The following is a 14652-nucleotide window of genomic DNA, read 5'->3' on the forward strand; positions in this document are numbered from 1 at the left end:
ATACTTTACCATAGTGAATCAGGATAAGACAAAAACACATTTTGAAAGAAGAATTGATTCATTATTTAAATGTTAACTTTAAACAAAAACAAGTTAACTAACGGTGTATGTGGCTCTTGCATGTGTACGGTCCATGCCCTTATTGGAGTTATTTTATTTAATGAGCTGTTAACTCGGACATGGGCCGTAACAGTATATTATACTGCATTTCTGTCAATAGATCCTCCTAAAATTTACATATTGCACCTTTAAAGTCAAATTGAAATTTTGTCCGCAATCCATTTTGCAATGATTCCAGAAAGAGAATATTCAATTAAAAGAAATGTAGTTCAGTAATTTTTTTTTACAAATTAGCTTCAACAAAAGTAATTCACAATTTTTGTATTATGATTTGTATTTAATATATAGCACTCCATAACTAAAATATGATCGGAATATTTTAAACTATATATTTTCAAATATGAGATTAACTGCTTAATGCAAGAAAAAAAAAATAATAAAAAAATACATAAATACATAATATTTTTCATGAATAAGCTCACGCAACAGCCGCAAGACCGGCCGAACGAGGTGAGTGCGTGTTATAAATCCGGAATGGTGAGAGAACATTGTGCTTGGTACATTTTTCATCTTCAAACCAAACTAGGATCTTCAATCGACAAAGTTTAAATCCCTTTGGCTAGCATAATGTTCCCATAAAGTTTATGCATCAGGTCAGTAGGCAGAGAGTAGGTGGTCTTTTGTGTCTGTTCAAACACATTTGACCACATGAGCATTTCCACTATGAAAGCAATCCTGTCAAATGTGTTTTCGACTACCTCTGGAAGTGGTCGAAATGAAAGTGGACAAGCTCAAAACATTTTACACCCCGTTTACACCTGTATATAGCGTTGTCTACTTGTGATCCGATTGACCAAAATGCATCTTAATACCAGGTGGAAACAGGGGCATAGTTGCCAGCAGCACACCAGCTCCAGACAAAAAATGACACTCAAAACTGTCCTGTTACTTTAGCTAACATTACAACAACAGCATATCTTGGTTCTGTGAAAAAGCAAAACCAATTTTACTCACATGGTTACGATAACCTTATTGTAAAGCGTTGCTTACCAATAAAACAAGAACCATAGGGTAATTTCAAAAATGTGTCCATTAACACAGAAGTGGTTTAGTGCCCTTCCTTGCTTATATACAGGGGTGCACATAAGTGGTAAGCAGGTACGCATGTGCGACCAAAATAAAAAAATAAATAAGTTGTGTAAATAAGTTCAGGCTGCTCATTTGCAAACCATGGTTGAAAGGTATTAATGCACAATCACCATTTTAGATTGAGTGTAATACTGTATAAGATTTCCATTTGAACTGAATGCATATAAAATCTGCCGGTTTCAGAACAAAATGTAATACTGTGACATTCACTGACGTGCTTTACTCAGCAGTGCTAAAACCATAGACTGTAAAAAAAAAAAGAAAAAAAAAAAAAAGATGGACGACACACCTTCATGGTTCATATGGTGCTGACATCTCGAGTCTCGAGTCTGTGCATAGTGAACTTGGAGCTTGAGTCTGTGCAGTAGCTAGTGAGCGCGAATTGGAGCTGCGATATCAAGGTCCTGCCCACACTCCTGCAGAATTAGTTAATAAAGCAGAACTAAATAAATAGTTCTGGAAATGTCTCCTCCCGAAGATCCAGAAAAAAGTCAGTTGGTGACTACTTCGCTCAGATAAGCTGTCAGTATCAGCCGTCAATCATGACGTCAAAACCTGTGTTTTTATAGAATCAAATAACTGATTAAAAACAAACTCATCACATTATCTAACATCAGTGTGATTAAAAAAAAAAAAAAAGGCCTACAATTACAGAAATCATCTTAATTTGTTAGTTTATCAAACTGTTAGTTTGTCTCACGACCCATTAGAATACATGGAGAGGACGGGGTTTATGACCTATACTGCATCCAGCCACCTGGGGGTGATCGAGACGCTTTGGCTTCACTTTTCAGCACTCATGTGGCACGCTTGGCTAAAACCATAGACAGTAAAAGAAATGGACACAGCGACCCCATTGGAACTCAATTGAGTCAAGTGAAGCCCATTTTTAGCGATTTTTAGCACTTCCGTTTCTGACGCGCAGACTCACACTAAGCTTAATGACGTCCGCAACCTGTCTGACAGATGTAAATCTTCTAGTAGCTGTGCGTGCAAACTGCCATCGTTAATCTTGCAGAGACGGCGAGCTTGAGCGGGGAGTTCTTTGGCGTGAGTGAGCAGGAGTAAGTATTCTGATTAATTATTTTGTATAGTATTTTAAAATGTAACGCCAGTACGCCATATTAAGATAATCTCCCCGATTGTCTGCGAGCTTCTCCTCCTGTCTGTACGGTAATTTCTCTACTGTGCGACAGAGAGTCGAGTGGTTATGACGCAATCGTTAGCTTATTTTTACAAAAACGGTTTCTACGGGGCCATAATGTAACATAGAAGGTAATGGAGCCCTTTATACATTGTCGTGTATCTTTGGAAATAAATAATGGACAAATGGAGTCTTTAAACGCCTCAGATGTAAAGTTATTCACTGTCAAAGTGACGCCAAAATGAATGGGAGTCAATGGGGATGCTAACGCAAGTGAAGTTCTGCTACAAGATGGCAGCACGCGGCCGACTTCAACTTCCGGTCGACTTCCTTGGGCGCTGGCTAAAACCAAGGCGTGAGCGTATACTTGTGCATATACTTCCTGGCAACCCGCCAAAATAAAAGCTTGCTGATTTTAGGTTTGAAAATGTTGAAAATTCATATATAAAATAAAGAAGTAAAGTAAAAAAAAAGTAAATATTAGCATTGCATTTTTTAAGTGTACTATAAAATAATTGTATTTTTATTTAATACTCATATTTTATTTTAAAATATAAGGGTGTTATCACACTTTATTATTTTGTTTGTTTTATAAAAAATAACTAACTAAATAAAGTGCAATAATGCTATTATTATTACTTTTTTTTTATGTTTATATTTAATGGGTCACACTATGTGCAGTGTGATCACCAACCCGAATCTCCAGATGAGAACCATGAGAACCAGACTGAAAAATGTATGCACCCCTGCTTATATAGACATTCACAATAATGCATCTGGCACATACTTTTATCTAAAGCAACTTGCAGTGCATTATAGCACACAGCTCAGCATAGAAACAAAATAAGCATGCAAAATAATTGATGTTTTGTAATATTCTTATGGATGAAATGGGCCATGGAAAGGTCTGGGACAAGCATGCATATTTTACGATCATCATATATCATTTTTGAATGATATGCAGAAGTTGCATACAAACATAATACCATATGTTGCCCTTCGAGGGTGCCCATAATAGTGCAGTAGTCAAGATAATAAAAGCTCTTTTCTACCTGTTTGGTCACCTCATCAATAATCTCCATTTCAGCTGTCACAAAGTACACAGTGATCTATAGATGTACACACAAAGCAAACCTTGTGTGGGGCTACACCGATTTAGTGTATTAGACTCAATTCAGTGTATTAAACACAAAGAAACAAGAGGTAGATGTAATTACCGCATCTCACTGTTTCAGGTGTTACAACAGATGTGGTGCAGAATGCAAAAGTTATTGTGAATGAAGTTGTCCTTGACTGAGTCTGTTAGATTTCATTCAGTCTGTTAGATATGTAGATTCAACATAATGACCCCAGTGAAAGCTATTAGCAGTGTGATTTACCAGAGTGAAGCAGACTGTACTAAAGTGCTTCAGAATCTGAGGTAAGAGAGCATTACATCACGAATAGGAGGATACTGACTGAAATCCTGCATTAGACAGTTTTATTTCTATAAAGCAGAGGTAATTAAGGTTGTTCTCTGTGACCTCAAGAAAAGCTTTTACCTTCTCCATTCACTTTCAATAGGAAATTAAAATGGGCTCGTTTTCATTTCTTAATAGCAATACACAAGCGTGGACTTTTTGTGAAGGACGCATAAATGAATGTAAATAAATAAATGTATGAATAAATCACCTATAACCACAAATGACACATAATTGCATGTAATTTAAAACAAACAAATAAACAATACATAAATGAATAATCTTATGACAGAACTACAAATCATGCATAATTCCATGTAAATTAAAACAACAAATAAAACATTTATCACCTAAATCACAAATGACACACAACTGAATGTAATTTAAAACAATTAATAAAATTATGTATCACATAAACCACAAATTATGCATAATTGCATGTAAATTAAAACAATAAATAAATAAATATGTTTATTTCTCACCTAAACCACAAATGACACTCAACTGCATGTAATTTAAAACAATAAATAAATAAATAAATAAATACATTATTTATTTAATTAATTATTTATTTATTGTTTTAAATGACATGCAATTGTGGATAATAAATATAAATAAAATTATATAATCACCTAATCCACAAATTATGCATAATTGCATGTAAATTAAAACAATAAATACATTTATTTTTCACCTAAACCACAGATGAAACTTCATTTATTCACTTATTTATTTATTTATTTATTTATTTATTTATTTATTTATTTATTTATTTATTTATTTATTTATTTATTTTCCTATACGACAAATGACACATAATTGCATGTAATACATAAATAAACAAACAAAATTACTTATTAACTAAACCACAAATTATGCATAACTGCATGCAAATTAAAACAATAAATAAATACATGTATTTATCACATAAACCACAAATCACACTTTATTTATTTATTTATTTATCACCTAAACACAAATGATGCATAATTACATGTCAATTAAAACAACATTTATTTATTTAATTGTTTGTTTGTTTGTCACATAAACCACAAATGACACATAAATGCATGCAAATTAAAACAATAAATAAATAAATTTATTTATCACCTAAACCACAAATCACACATTATTTATTTAGTAACTTATTTATTTATCAACTAAATCACAAGTGATGCATAATTGCATGTAAATTAAAACAATAATAAATAAATAATCTTTTAAATATAATTAAATTGATTTATTCGTCACCTTAACTGCAAATAATCACTCTGGAAACACAAGGGGCCCTTATTTTAACGATCTAAACGCAAAGTGTAAAGCGCACTGCGCAGGTGCACTCAGGGCGTGTCCAAATCCACTTTTGCTATTTTAACGACGGAAAAACGGTCCGTGTGCCGGGCCGCATTTTTTAAATGGGTTGTCCCTATTCTCTTAAAGAGTAATGGGCGTAACGTTCAATAAACCAATCAGAGTGTCATATCCCATTCCCTTTAAGAGCGAGATGCGCTAACGCCATGGCGGATTGCTATTTAGATGGCGGAATTTGTTGGCGGAAAAGCTGAATGCTTTTCAAGCGAAAAAAACTGATCTGCTCGTGCGCGAAGTAAATATGCAAATGCAGGCTTTCAAATAGCTCCGCGCGATGAGTCAGTTAATATATATGTATGTGTATTGGCATGATTGTTCAATTAATTAGCCAATTTCATTCATCATTATAAGTAGTAATAGGCTGAATTGAAAATAGGTAGCCTAATTCTAATACACACAATGACTATTCATCATTACATTTTCATATTTATGTAGCCTACACAATAATATTATTTTACACTGTAATCCTTTTGTTTTTAATATTTGGCATGTTTGTGTGATGCGCATCCCTGTGTGTAATAAGCAAAGTCAACGCGCACTGTGGACGCGCCCAGAGGCGCAGTTTCTACCAACGCGCTCTAACAAAAAAATATTGCGCCATTGACTTTAGACTTTAGACCAGGTTTGAGTTGGTCTATGGCACAGTCTATTTCCAGCTCCTTAAAATAGCAATGTGCCGGCAATGCGCCTGAACACACCTCTTTTTTAGACCAGCGGCGCACTTACTGGCGCAAATGCATTTACTAATTTAAGGACGTGGCGCTGAACGGGAAAACGCCTTGCGTCGCATTGCGTCGGGTGTATTATAGGGCCCAAGAAGTTCTCTCATGTCATTTTAGATAAATGTATAGGGACATGCAAACTCAAAGGAACAAAATGAGAAATATTTAAGAAACACACAGGTTTAAGAGAATTGTCTACAGTATATTCTTCAGTGATGAACTGATGAGGTTGGGTGAGATTGCAAACACAGTGGAACATAATTGGTTTACTATAAATAATGCAAGCATACAAATATTGATATTGATCTAAATTGATAGTTTGGAGAAGATAGCTTCTTGGAATGCAAAACCACGTCTAATGAATTTCACTGGATCTCAGGTTTAATCATTTCTGATGGGTTTTGAAGACAATTTGATTACCCCCACAGACCATTTCCCCTGACAGCTTTCTCTGCCTTCATTTCAACATGTACTCATCAGATTGCTCGTCTGCCGCTCAATCTCAACCCTACAAAATAATCAAACCCATCATTTTGCTTTTGAAACCAAACAGTAATGAAAATATATAAATGACTAAAGTTTTCAGTTGTCAAGCTTGCTTTAAGCCTGGATTTGTCAAATCTATAAGCCGTGAATCTTGGTGTGGTATGTCTAGTAATGCTGTGCTCAATAATCTGGTGTAAACATATGCCATTAGTCCCTCATTCCACTGAAACAGCTTTTAATGGAGCACTTAACTAATACAAATCCAGAAGAACGTTCTGAACAAGCGACTGGAAACTTTGTCGCATCTTATTTCTGAAAAATTACATAACTTTCGTTAGATGATAACATTATGCAACATGTCAAGTGTCAGATGCAATCCTCGTGTTTGTACATTTCGAACTGATCAGCTATAGTCGCGCAGTCCTTTCCTAGACATGTGTTTGTGTTCTTTATTCAGTTATTTATTTATTTATGTTGGAAAAGCTGCATCGTAATATGATGCAATAGGAAAAAAGATAAGATTATGAGTGCCGGCAGACAGCAGACTGACTGTAATGTTTTCCGAAAGACTGCTGATAATACATTTAAAATTCATTTCCCTTTTATGAGAGGACACTTTGTTTCATCTTTTACCCAACCTCTGTCATGAATATTAATGCGTTGTGACTTTTGGTGAAAAGATAGATATTTAAAGCAGTTTACTTAGACTGCGATTTTCCTCTGAAGTGATTTATGACTCATAAATATGTTATAAGGTAAATACTGTCATCATGTTCTTTTGGCTTCAGCTGGATTGACTCCAGCCTGACTGTGATCTGAATCTAATTTAGGACAAGATTGTTGGGTGAAATTCAGAATTTAAGAATTGACTGCCTTTCAATTTATGACACATTCATAATCCTGATATGCAAGAAACATGACAGAGATATATTTCTCTAAAAGGTTCAATATCGTCAAAACAATTAACAAAGCCGTCAAAACGGATTTTCTGTTATACAGAACCGTAAAATATGTTCCAGTGTAATTTCATAAAAATTAAGCATAACATATAAGTATGAAATATTATTAAGAATATAATCTAATGTAATCTATTGATTATAAAATATAATAGTTTATTAAATTATTAGTAAGTGAAATAGAGAATTCTGGGAAATTAAGTTCCCTTTCAGTCGGTCACGTTCGACGTACGTCAGTAGTGACCGACGAATTGGGATATCGCTTAGAGAGCCCTATCATCTTCGTGTAAACTAAAACAAGCCAATGGAATTGGCGTGCGATATTTGCATAATGCGCACCGCCCCCGACAGGTGTATATAAATAGGAAGCAGATGCAATCGCACTCTGTCTTTCGCTTCGGAGCCATTCACTGGTGTCCTGTTCAGAAGACTTTCTTCGTTTGTTTTATTCTAAAACATTGCCTCAGAAGAGGATTTACAGCGAGCTTTCAGTGCTGGTGAAGAGGGCACGTTCAGCGAGGTCGCGAGTGTCCGAGGAGCTGAGCTACAAGCTCTAAAACTGCTGTTTTCACAGCAACACAAAGAGTGTGTGTGTGTAGCGATTTGGGCCGGTTCCTCGGTGTGTCAGGGAGTGGTGTACCTGACACATTGCGTCGCTCCCTGGGTGCTTCAGCACGAGTGAGTTGACTTCCCCTTCTAAAAGAGCTTTACAGACGAACCCTGACAGTGTGTCATTTCGTCTATGCGTTACTGGGTGCGGTCGTTCCCTGGTCCCTGCTGATGGGCACAATCGCTGCATCTCGTGTTTGGGCATTCTGCACGCTGAAGCAGCTTTTGTGGATGGTTCATGTTCCCATTGCGGGAACATGACCATCGCGGTGCTGAGGTCGAGGCTCTCCTTCCTGAAGTCTCAGGAAGCGGGAGTCCCCTCTCCTATGCCGCGTACGACCGTTTTTTTCCGGCCCCGGGAACCGGAATGACGGTACGGCGCTGTATAGGGAGGGCGACCTGAGGATAACGGTCAGGGCTTCCCCGCCGAGCGGAAACGCTCCTCGGGCCCCTGCCGCCTCATCAGCACCGCAACCCATCGTGCCACCGTTGGTTTCCGCTGGGCCCTCTACGGACTGTCCAGCCGTTACCTTTGGTGTGCCGGCGGCGGATCGGATGTCGATCGCTGCATCGGAAGGTGAGCCTGAGTCCTCGGAGGAAGATTCGGACGCGCTGCCGCCCGGGACGGTAGCGTTGCCCGAGTCGGATCCCGAGCTCACGGCTGTGCTCTCCCGGGCCGCCTTGTGCGTCGGGCTTGAGTGGAACCCTCCACCCTGTCCCGGCCCATCTCGGTTGGACGATTGGTACTTGGGGGGGGGGTCGCGCTGGTCAAATCCAGCGTCCCGCCCCAATGCCTTTCTTCCCGGAAGTACACGATGAGGTGACCAGGTCTTGGCAAGCTCTGTATGGGGCTCGTACAGGGCCTGGTCCCCCGTCCGCCTTCACCTCCATGGACGGCGGGGAAGCCAGGGGATATGCGAGGATCCCGCCAGTCGAGCGGTCTGTTGCGATGCAGTTGTGTCCAACGGCCGCTGGCTGGCGCGGTGAGCCGCGTCTCCCGTCCCAGGCCTGTGAATTCTCAGCCGGTCTGACTGAGAAAGCTTACAGTGCCTGTGGGCAGGCTGCCTCTGCCCTGCACGCGATGGCCCTTTTGCAGGTCTATCAGGCAAAAGCGCTGTCGCAGGTGCCCCAGAAAGGTCCTGACCAACAGCTGCTTGGGGAGCTGCGCGCTGCCACTGACCTTGCCCTCCAGGCAACGAAGGTGACAGCGCGTTCTGTTGGCCAGGCGATGTCTACTCTGGTAGTCCAGCAACGCCACCTCTGGCTGACCTTGGCAGACATGAGGGAGACCGACAAACATCGGTTCCTGGACTCCCCCGTGTCTCCGGTCGGCCTTTTCGGCGACGCGGTGGAGAGCTGTGCCCAACAGTTCTCCACTGCACAGAAGCAGGCTGAGGCTATCAGACATGTCATGCCACGGCGGTCCGCTGCTGCCTCCACCCAGCCGCCCGTGGCTCAGCCTCAGCCCGCTCGTCGCCGAGGGCGCCCGCCTGCGTCTTCCTCCGCCCCTGCTAAGTCGGCAAAGCAGCAGCCTACACCAGCCAAACAGCAGGGTGCCGGTCGCGGACGTGGACCTGGAGCGGAAGGTTCCTGCCCTTTGGGAGAGTATTCCATCTGCTCTCCCACCCCCGGAGGAGGGCCGGGGGGATTTTGTGGCGGCTGTCCATCTACCGCCGCTGGCTCTCCGGAGTCCAGCGGTACCCACTTTGCCACAAAAAGAGCAGTTTCCTCAAACTCCAGGTCACAACTAGGTGTGTCTGCCAGTGTGCCAGGCCCCGCCTCGCCGCTGGCAGCTCCCTCCCCATTCGCCAGCAGGCGGCAGTGTGATGGCGCAGACCGCGTCCCGTGCGCCGTCTCCCATGCACACTGCTACCTCGCAGAGTCCGACCCCACTCCGGGCCGCTTCCAAGCCGTCCGAGTCGGGTCTTTCTCTGCCTTGCTGCCCCACCCCCGGTGCGTCTGTGGTGCCTTTGGTCCCGCTGGCTCAGTGTCTGGAAGCGTGGAGAGCGCTCCCCAGCCTGTCCAGTTGGCTCATTCGTACTATCAGACTCGGCTATGCGATTCAGTTCGCCCGGCTTCCCCCGGTCTTCAGGGCTGTCCACTTCACTCCGGTGTCGTTGGACAGTGCACCTGTTCTCCGGGTGGAGATTGCTGTCATCCTGGCGAAGGATACAATCAAGCCGGTCCCTCCAGCCGATATGAAGTCGGGGTTCTACAGCCCCTACTTCATTGTACTGAAAAAGGGCGGTGGGCCACGGCCAATCCTGGACCGTCCCCAGGATTGGTTTGCAGCAATAGACCTGAAGGACGCATACTTTCATGTCTCGACACCAAACACGTTCGCTAGGTTTTATAGCCTCCTATATTTTTTTTTTTTTATAACCTATGTGTACTCGCATCCACTAGTCGGTAGACGTGTTGTACCCACTCTAAGTGTCGGCTTGCAATGCCATTCCCGCCACTGGCCGGATACGTGCATACTTTCACTCCAGTCGTATTCCAGGAAACTGTGCACTTTTTTACTTTCTCAAAAAAAACTCATTCTGTTTGGTTTATAAGCCTTTAGAAAAATGGGGACATGGGGTAATGTCTTCATAAGTCACTCTCTCCTTGTCATACCCATTTCATTTACACAAATTTGTGTCATGATATGTCACAAAAACGCACGTGCACACACACACACACACACACACACACACACACACACACACACACACACACACACATATATATATATATATATATATATATATATATATATATAGCTATGGAAAAAATTAAGAGACCACTCCAAGTTCAGAAATCAATGTTAAGTGGTCTCTTAATTTTTTCCATAGCTGTATATATATATATATATATATATATATATATATATATATATATATATATATATATATATATATATATATATATATTATATATATATATATATATATATATTTATATATATATATATATATATATAAATAATAATAATAATAAATATATATTGCAAATTGTTAATGTAAGATAATGCAATAAACAGTGTTAACAAATGAGACCTTACCTTTTCTTCCATGATGGTTTATAAAATTAAATGTGTTATTAAAAAAACAGTATTATTTTATAAAATTAAATGTTTTATTAAAAAAACAGTATTATTTTAGTACCACTGAGATACTATTTTAGTTTTTTTTCATATATTTTTATTCTTTTTTTTTTATTATTATTAATATTCATTTTAATTTTGGTTAACCCTCTACAGCACAGCGTTGCCCTCAGGCAACGGAAAGTTTTCTTAAGCCCTATGTTTAGTACATTTTTCTTTAAATGATTACAACCAATTAGAAAGGTCGAGAAAGTACCAAAGAACAGTCCAGTAAGGTGTTGGAGTCAATATCAAGCACCATTAAGAGGTGGGACGTCCTGTTCTGACACAATGACCAGGAGCATATGGTGTGAGAAGAAAGCAATATTATTTGCTTTAGTAATCTTATTTAAAACGACATGAACTGTACATAAAAAATATGTGTGTTTGTGTAGTGTGTGTGTGTGTATGAAGGTGTAGAGAAGCCTTTTGTCAGGTTTTATGAAGTTTTTTTTATTTTGCATGTTCAGAAATTCAGTTTTTCTTTTCGTTGCCTCAGGGCAACGTTGTGCGATAAGGGGTACTTTTTGAGGAGGTTTTAGACCGTACCTCTCATTGGCAACAATGTATTATAAGAAGGGAAGATGCAAGATTCTTGGGTGTGCAGGAACACCCAAAGTGATGTGCAAAAATTGTAACATACACCACTATGTCACAGCAGAGAAGAAGTGCTTTTTGAAGTTTCGTACAGAGTGAAATCTTATCAGATGAAGTACATTATATTGCATAGCACACTACATGATACAGATCTATGCATGTATCAAATTCAATATATCAATGTCTTTCAAGTGTTTTACCCTTTTTACTTAATGATTTCTTGAAATTTTTTTTTTTTTTTTAAATTGATTTTGATGCTAATTTTCTCTATGACTCTGTACCATTGTCGCACAACGTTGCCCTGAGGTAACGAAAATATATTTTGGGATTGGGGGAGGGTGGGGGGAATGTATAGGGAAAATGTTCCAAAATTAACCAAAAAAACTATGTGGAATATTTTTGTTTCATGTGCCATCAACATGTGTGCAGTAGAGGGTTCGAGTTTTTCATTTTTATTAGTTTTTGTTATTTAGTTTTTAAAAATTTCTATTTTTTTTTTTTACTAATTTGAATTTTAGTTTTAGTTTTAGTTATTTTAGTTAATCAAATTACTTACGCTAAACTAAAATAGGAAATCTTGCTTTGGCAGCTAGCTGAAAAAAATTTTTGTATATTTTATTAATTTCAGTTAATCTTCCTATTATTTCAAGAAACAAAAATGTTTTTTTTTTATGGTTTTGGATTTATATTTATATTTAATGTAATTTAATTTAATTTAATTTCAAACATGCTTCCTCAAATTCAAATCTGAATTATAATTATATATTTAAAAGGCATCACAGCATCACAAAACCCTGTAGAACAATGACTACACTCTAAATATATGTGTATTTATAGCCCTATGTTTAGAATTATTTTCATTAAATGATTACAACCAATTAGAAAGGTCGAGAAAGTACAAAAGAACAGTCCAGTAAGGTGTGGGAGTCTCTATCAAGCACCATTTAAAGGTGAGACGTCCTGTTCTGACATATAGTCACTGGAGCACATGGTGTGAGAAGAAGGCAATATTATTTGCCTTAGTTTCAACAACAACAACAACAAAAAATTAATAAAATGTTCCCAAATGAACCAAAAAATGATGTGCCATCAACATGTTTGCAGTAGAGGGTAACTTAATTTTTTTTTTTTTTTTAAAGTTAAACCAACAATTCATTTTTACAGTGTAGTCTTCAGCAGCCAGCATTCTAAATAACAAAATATTCCTGCACACACCTGAAGTACCACTCCAGCATCACAGCGACTCTGCTCTCAGATATATGAATTGCTGAGAATGATGGAGGAACAGAACAAAATGAATACAATCAGTAAACACAATGTATTAAATTCACCTGGCACAAATACTGTATTGGCAAAACACACGCCTATTGTGCAAAGAAGCTGATAGACTATTGCAAACAACCCAGACCACATCCATCTATCTGGACAAAAATAAAAAAAAATTACACATTGGAGCAGATGAAGTGTCCTCTATCATAGTTATCACTATCACGGCCAGATAGATAGACCCATAAACCTGCAATCATGCTCTGAGATGCTGTTGTACTAAAAAAATGAAATACCAACAAAAACAGTCACCTATTGTACACTTCAGAGAGGTCACAGAGATTGAATACTGTGTTCTATTACAAAGGCATGTTGGAGTTTGGAAAATCAGTTTTGAATCATCTGACTGAGGTAGAAGTCAGTATCCATTCCTGTTACATGACCTTATGAGCTAAAAGCAAGTTATTCCCAGCAGGACCAGAGGCCACATGCACCTGGCACTTTCCATAAAAAGGGAGCAAAATAGAGTGGTGCTGGTATGACGTCCAAACACTGAAGATTAATTCGCCGCTGTTTCCTTCAGGATTTTCCTATGGGGTTTTATAATGAGGTTTTTCGATTTATGTGTAAAATAAAGCCTGTGGTAAACATAACTTGATGATACTTTGACGTTTTGTTCCACAATGCAAATTACACACACCAAGGTCCCTTTCAAGGAAGGTCTGTTCACTCGGCGGCCATATTTGCAATGCCTCCAGGCAGCTATTTCGGGCATCCAAGACCAAGTCCTATCTATCTGAATGGGGCAATCCTGAAATTTCATAAACTGCTTGACGAATCCACAATTAAATAACATATTTCAAATCAGCAACAAAATCTGACATGAACTGCCCAATAAATGATGCTTCTTATGCTCAAATAGTATTTAAAAAAAGCATATTTTTCAGGCTAGACGAGCCAATGCACATGTGCAGTCCTAAGCGGGAGTCTCAGGTTTCTATGGGAACCGGAGCTTCTAATGGCAGATGAAGTGATGCAATGAGTTTATCAATGAGTGATTGGCTCTGTTACCTAGAAGGCGGGACATATTCCGCCATATTGTACATTGCAGTTTCTCCCATTCACAAGTAATAGGAGTGGACCGTCTTTTTATATCTATAGTCTTTGCACACACCCATAGCGCAAATTTTGAAATTTTAAATAACTAACTAGATAAGACATTTAGGGGTGTGAGTGTGTGCAATGTACATTGTAGAACAAAACATCAATGCATTGTCAAGTTATATTTACCATAGGCTTTATTTAATGGAGTTTTTCATGAATTGAAAAAAAAAACATTATAAAACCCCATATAGGAAAATTTCGAAGGAACCAGCAGCAAATCAGTCTTCTGGGTTCTGACGTCATCCCTGCACCACACTATAGAGCTTGAAAATAATAAATAAATATATTTTTTTTTTTTTTTAACAAAAGGCCAGTGAAAAAAAGGTGATTAACCCTCAGATGTTTGTCCACACCAGGGGGTTTATTTTCTGTTCATTTTAAATTAGGAATGCAATTTTGCAACCATGTAAAATTTGTGACATGCACACAGTTTGAAACCCTGAATTTGTTGTGTTCAAGCAAAAAATATGTGACCCGTGCTGGCAAAATTATGCGCGTGGGCTAATAATGAGCTACAGGCAAAACAAGCCAAAAATGTTGA

Source organism: Chanodichthys erythropterus, chromosome 13 (genome assembly GCF_024489055.1).
Source record: "Chanodichthys erythropterus isolate Z2021 chromosome 13, ASM2448905v1, whole genome shotgun sequence".
NCBI classification, from domain to species: Eukaryota; Metazoa; Chordata; class Actinopteri; order Cypriniformes; family Xenocyprididae; genus Chanodichthys; species Chanodichthys erythropterus.